Genomic DNA, 6,881 nt, shown 5'->3' on the forward strand with positions numbered 1-6,881 from the left:
TATACATAATCACTGCATAGAATTACATTTCTACCAATATTATGTAACATATTATATATATTTAATATACTGCCAGACAAAAATATATTTTTGTTTCTAATGTAGTTGAAAATAAAAAAATTTTCCCCCATTTCTTTAGGACCAACTCATTTGGGAAAGCATGTAGGAGAGGGATGCTTCTTGAAGCTAGTAGAGTAGTGCATTACTAATTTCCTAAGCACACATCACCAGCTTCACTCTCTTCAACCAGAGCAATCTTGGGAAACTTCACCCTTTTATTTAACATCAAATTCTCTGGGACTAGAGACCTGAACTAGGACGTAATTCAAAAGGTACTTTTATTTGTGTCACTGTCTAGGCTGCCACCACCAGTTGTAGTTTCCGGGAAAGAGTTTTCCCCCCAAACATTTCCATATATAGATACATTTGCTTTATATATTTATATTTATGTTTATATTTAGAACAGCAATAAAAACATGACCTGGAATTTGATTAAGCTGTTGTTTGATATTAAATTGATAGCATTCACAGCCGATTCACCACCAAGATATTTAGAGTTAGCCTAATAATCTGGGGTCACTGCAAAAATAAGACCCGGGATCCAGCTTGAAGAGAAGCAGCTCACAGACAGAGCCGCATTCATGGCAAGGAGAAAATGGCATCGAAAAGACGAGGTAGCAGCAGGAGGGACGTGAGTCAGCTGCAGAGGCAAACCGCACCCTTTGGGGGAGTTTCCCGGCTCACGTCCAAGTAACAGGAATTCTGGAGACTTAGGAAGTGTGAAGAGCAAAGACATTAGACTAAGGAGAAAAGCAAGCGGGACAGGGGGCGGGGATGGGGGTGGGGGGAGAGATGATGGCAAATACCACTGTTCCGGAGGAAGGCATTTACTTAAAACAAAAGCGTGCATAATTTTAGCTGTACCCATGTTTCCTTCTCATCCTCTTTTGCTTTAACAATATGTACCCCGGTTGAGTGAAACAGAATGGAAATTTAAGGAAGGACGTTGAATTTGGTGCCTTGGATATTCTCCCCTGCCTCTGGCCCACCGCGGTGATGGTGCTGCTATGATTCCAAGGGCCCCGGTTTTGCTGGCGCCAGGTGCTCACCCCCTGAAGCTGAGCCTGCTTCTCGGCTGGGGGTGGGTGGCCTGGAGGAGGTCTTGCTGGCTCTGGCGGTGGCGGCTCCCCTGGAGCTCTTGGGTTTGGTGTTCAGGGTATTCAGGAAGCCTAGACAGAACACCAGGGAGCCCATCTCTGTTTACCCTGTAGGAGGCTAAGGGTGGGGTGGGGGATGTTCGAAGGTGAAGATAAGCCCTGAAGTTTTGCAGGTCGTTAAACAAGCCCTAATTGAATGAGATCCACGATTTCAGAAGAAATGGTGCATGATCCTTTCCAAAAGAAGCGTGCGGAAATTCTGAAACTCACTCTAAAGGCAAGCATGGAGGGATGCCCGGGGGGCTCCCTCAAGGGTCGACTGGCGACCTACTCTGATTTCAGCCCAGGTCATGATCCTGGGATCGAGCCCTGTGTTGGCCTCTGCGCAGAGCGTGGAGCCCGCATGGGATTCTCTCTCCCCCTCCCTCCCACTGCCCCCTCTCCCTCTCCTTCTCTCTCTCTCAAATTAAAAAAAAATAATAATAAATTGGCCTTAAAAAAAAAAAAGTCAAGCATGGAAATGTGACATGGAGGAACAAGATTATCTGATACCTACAAATATCAGAAAGAACATGAAATGACTTGAGTTTTGCCTGTGCCTGTGACTACCTGAAGGAGCTGTCTTCACATGCCACCTTCCTTTGGGACAGTCCTGCCCAGTCCCCTATCTTTGCATGGATCTCACTGATGGATCTGAACTGGCAACCTCATTTCAGAGAATGTGGAAAATTCCTTAAATAGAATTCATCACGCCCCACCCCACCTCACCCTCAGGTTTTCTCAGGGTTCTTCTCAGCCCCTTTGCCAAACTTGTAGGTGATGTGTGCAAATGTGGGTAATTTCTACTTCAGATCAGTTACTCTGTTTCTGTGAGATGATTCACATTATTTGTACATAAATATTTTAGTGAGTTGTAGTAGCCATAATCTGCAAAACTGCATTGTCCACATTATCAATTTTACAATCACCTCTACTCTACTTGTATTCAAGGAGCCTTCCAGAAGTATCTGAAAGTTTATTTTGGACCACTTCTACGTCATGTCTTTCACTAGCATCTAAAAGAGCCAATCTCGCTCGAGCCTTCATCTGAAAACGTGCCATCTGGCACCTTATCACCCTAAGTTGCTGAGACACTGCACACTTTTTAGTTTTAGTTAGGTGGCTCCTTTCTTTTTTAACCAGCATCTTCCTCATACTAACACTTTTTAATGGTATTTTCACTATTCGAAGTAACATAGAAAGCATTCACCTCTAAGTGACATCCTGGTTCCTCTTGATAAAAGGAAAAAAATCCAAATGGGACTGAAATCTAGAAAGGGAGCTCACCCAGACCAGCACTCAGAGGGAATTGGGTGGGGGGGGGGGGGAATTCAATGTCCACCAAGTTTGTAAAGCATTAAAAATAATTCTCCTCCCAACCCCACCCTGTCTTGTACTTAGGAAGAAAGAATGCAGGGTATAAATAATGAATGAATAGAATAAATAGATATGATGGGGATGATGTGTGTAAAAACAACTGGTCATACTTTTAGACTTGTGAAGTCAATTCTTTAGCTATGTTTTGCCCTATATAGAGGCTTAAGAATATTCAGATGTGTATCTGTTACACGAAATAATCACTTCAGTTCTAAAAATACTCTCCTGCTACTAACTCAATTAAAAAAAAGTGCAGCAGGAAAGCTTAATTAAGCTTTCTAGGTTGTTAAAACTCTGCTTCCAGAAAAAAACTATACTATTCTTAGAGTCCCCCAGTCCAATTGCAAAGAACAACTAATGTGTTATCAGTCCAGAAATGGTTCCTTTCTTGTGCTTAGCACTGAGATCATTGCATGGGATTTTAATTGAGTAAACCCAGACCGTGCTGGGCAGCTGAAGAGAACTTTGTTCTACGAGTAACATCAGCCTCAGGAGAGCAGAATTGACAAGACGCCAAATTCCTTCAAGAAATTTGGGACTAGTTGAAACCACCCTACCCCACCTTGCTTTGATGATGGCAATTGATGATAAGTTTTAATTTTTCAGCACCTGGTGTTAACAGCAGTGTGCCCAGATCCAAAACAACAACAAAGAAAGAACTAAAACATCATTTACAGATTGGCAACATGTCCCAGAACCCACAGAGGGAACAGAGAGTAGCAGGGTGAGGAGAGAAACCTGATTCCCTCTCCAAACATCATAAATGAGAAAATCCAACCTGCTGAAAGGCCACACAAAACAGTCAAGAAATGTGTTGTTTGGGGGGTCTGGGAAAGGAACCCATAGGCAGGGCTGGGAATGGCTTTAAGTAGATTCAAAGGCTGAGCCCTCGGGAGACACAGTCTGGGGACAACACGTGCCCCTCAGACGCAGGACTTGACTAAGACGCTAATAACCCACCCTGGGTTTCAGGCCAGGTGCCAAGTGGTGCAGGGCACAACCTGGTGTGGGGATCTGCACGGGACCAAGTGTCCAAGATGAGCAGCCCGAAGATCAGAAGAAAACCAAGGCTCTCCAAGGAAAACGATGAGGTATAGCTAAGGTTTCTCCATCACAGGACACACTTCAAAGTGGCAGGTGCGGTGCTGGGCTCTGGGGATTCAAAAGTGAACAGTCCAGGGCTGGGGCCTGCCTCCAGGGAGCGGATATTCTAGTAAAAGAAAATAGACAGTAAACAAAAATATACCCAAATGGATAGTAACAAAGAATGGCAAGTGTTAGGAAGGCAAACAGAAGGTACTATGAACTTCACCCTTGATCTCTGGCCCGACAGGCTCCTCCTCCTACCTGTCTCTGTCTTTGGCTCCTCCTTCTCCTTCCACTCACTAAGTGAACACAGGCCCCAAGGTGTTGGACTAAGGGTCTGCTCAGCATTCTTGTCCCGACCACTCTGCATCCACCACTGCCAAGAGCTTACACCTTCGCCTTAAAAAAACTGCCTTCTCAACTTCATCCAGGCCTGATCACGTCCCTGAGGCCTGACATGACCACGCCCCCAAGCCCAGCTGACCACGCCTCCGAGGCAGGCCAGACCACACCCCCAGGCCTAGCCTGACCAGGCCTCCAGGGCTGGCCTGCCTCCTCGGCCTCAAGAAAACTCCAGGGCTCATTAAAACAAGGTTGTGGTGATGGCAGCAGTAATAACCGCTGAATTCTGCACTGAAAATGCGCGAGTTTTATGGTACGTAAATTATACTTCAGTGAAGCTTTAGGAAACAAAGGGAAAAGTCCAACAGCACCCAGCCCTGGCCCCCATTCCAAACTTCCATATGCATGCCCTTGTCACCAGGGAGCCACCTCTGGCCTCAGACATGAATCACCCTTGACTCCTCCTTCTGAGTAACTCCCCAAGTCTAGCAAGTTGCCAGTCAGCCAACTCTCACCCACCAGTATTTCTCAAATCCAGGTCAGCCCCCATCACCACCCTTGCTGAGCCCCCACCATGACTCCACAGTGCCCTTGTAGGGCTCTCCAGTCGGTGGTTGGTAGCATGGGCACGGCCACCTAGGAGCACCTGCCCCTTTGGAAGCGTGCTTTGGGTTGTCGTATGGATCTAAGGCACTGGGCATCTGCGGGTGGGGAAGGGAGGCCAGAGAAGTTCACACATCAAACAGTCCCCCTGTTCTCCAGGACTTTAGAATGTCCTAGCCACTCTCTTCCATACAGGGAAATCCGGCCTGCTGTTACTTATCCTGATACTAAGTCATTCTTGTACTGACTTGTTCCGCTCTTTGTTTTCCTGCATTTCTTACACAGAATGCCTTCTTCTATTTTCTCGAATGCAAAATTACTCATTCTATCTAGATGTGAGCAGCTGATTCGCTCACCGTGTCTTTACAGTGAAGGAGCAGGGCAGTCCGCAAACGCTCACGCTGTCCTGCTTGGATGTGGCACCAGCAGGGACCTGCCCCCCCTCCCTGCTTCTTCCAACAAGAGGGGCTGCCCCCGGGCTCAACCTCCCTGGGGACAGGTGGTTTTCTGCACCTTTCCTGGGCCCAGGGTCTCCAGTTGCTAAGCAGCTGGCGCTCCCAGCCGACTGCTACAAACAGCTGGCACTTACAAACCAGACTTCCTGGCACCAAGAGGCCTGGGTATTCCCCTATAACAAGGCCCACGTGGGCCCTATAAAAAGGGAGAGTGATAGAAGTAGGGAGCCTCCACCAGGACACCCGCCTGCCAGGCCCCGCCCTGCTCTCTGGGGAAGGCAGGAGGATAGGGTCATTCTTCCCCTCTAGCTTGCTGACCCCGGCTGGTATGGCCTGTTCCTTAAGCTCGTGACAGTAACCGTGTGAAGCCCCACCAGAGCCCTGGGACCCGTGCTGCTATTCTTTGCTCTCTGGGTCAGATTGCTTTGGACTTCCTCACGCCCCGTCCTCAGGGCAAGCGGCCCTGCTCACCACCGCTGGTCAGCAGTGACCTCTCCCTTCCCTGACTCATAACATTTTATCCATAGCTCTCTAATGCTATAGATCACTTCCTTCTTTCCATTCCTCCCACAGCAGTGCTTCCCACGCAGGGTCCTATCATGGCCGAAATATTTACTGAACATTTGTGATGGTCAAGATACTATTCTAGCTCCTGCAGAGACTCGTACATAGGGGACGTGGTCCATACCTTTGAGAAGTTCGTAATATACTCACTTATAGCCCTTGCAGTGAAAGGACATCAGTAGAAAAGGGAGACAGAGAGAGGAAGGAGGCAGCATTTACAATCAGATAAGGATAAATGTCACTCTGTTCAAATCCACTGTGTATTCCCAGCCAGGACATCGTGACATGGTGACTAAGCTAGGGAGTCCAGGTGCTGGCCATAGCAGTCCTCCCCAGGAAGGTCCCCCTCAAGCTCAGCAAGGACAAGGTCCTGTCCTATGGGCCTCGTGAAGTCCCCTCAACACTGCCCTGTGCTGTTGGATTGGAGAAATCAATTTACTTGGGGAGGAAGAGAGTCCTCCATGAGAATCTCTGGGGTCCTCGCATCCTTTTTTCTAAGACAGAGATGGGGGGTAGGGAGTGCGGCTTTTGGCCATGACAGAGGGAAGCCCAGTTGCCACTCCTCTGGGGGACCCTTATGGTCCGGGCTGGTTGCAAAGGCCAAATAGTGTCTTCTAAAGTGAACAAATGAATGGAGGAAATGAATGAGAAAGTAAGTCCCCTGAAATAAAATGGTATATGCCATGCCCACGCGTGGGCTTGGGCTTCTAGATCACCACGTGCTCATTGTCCCACAGCATTGCTCCCCCACAAAGTAAGAAGATGGGCCAGCCCCAGGAGATGGGGGAGGGTCCCCAAGAACCTTCTTCTCTGTTCTTTGGCAAACAGTGCCATTTCCAGCCGAGGCACACTGGGCACCTGGGCAGGCTGTGGCTGGAGGAATTGGTCATGGCGTGGTCAAGGGACAAAGGGCACCTGTGTTCATTAGTGGGAAGTGAGAGAATATAGACATGATATCGTCAGACTGAGCAACATGCGGCTCCCGACTTGTAAGTGATTCTCGTAGACATAAAATGGTGGCATCAACACCTTCTGTCTCAGAAAAATAACTCTTGCACCAAAAAATGCTTCAGCCACAAAACTTTTGCTTTGTTCTGAGGCGGTTAGTGGGCCTTACAGGGCCAGAGGTTTGTGACAAGAATTTTCATCCTTGCTCTGAAAGCAATGGCGACTTTCCAGGTGCGCTGAACAGCCCTCTCAGGTCTCCCCAGGCTCCCCGCCAGCTACCGCTCTGTCTTGGATGTGCCAGGGTTAGCGT

General features: G+C 48.1%; 1 long non-coding RNA gene across 2 annotated transcripts; it reads right to left on the reverse strand.

Annotated features, from left to right (window-relative positions):
• Window positions 1-487: 487 nt before the first annotated feature.
• On the reverse strand, window positions 488-4,090 carry LOC121042484 (uncharacterized). Of its 2 annotated transcripts, XR_005796252.1 has the most exons (3): window positions 3,921-4,090; window positions 3,534-3,783; window positions 488-1,229 (listed from the first exon to the last, which is right to left on the reverse strand). It is a non-coding gene; the product is annotated as an uncharacterized LOC121042484 (long non-coding RNA). The 2 variants fall into 2 exon arrangements; XR_005796251.1 differs by lacking the exon at window positions 488-1,229 and having other exon boundaries at window positions 3,149-3,783.
• Window positions 4,091-6,881: the final 2,791 nt, after the last annotated feature.

Source organism: Herpailurus yagouaroundi, unplaced genomic scaffold, assembly GCF_014898765.1.
Source record: "Herpailurus yagouaroundi ecotype Mexico unplaced genomic scaffold, PumYag 185, whole genome shotgun sequence".
Lineage (NCBI taxonomy): Eukaryota > Metazoa > Chordata > Mammalia > Carnivora > Felidae > Herpailurus > Herpailurus yagouaroundi.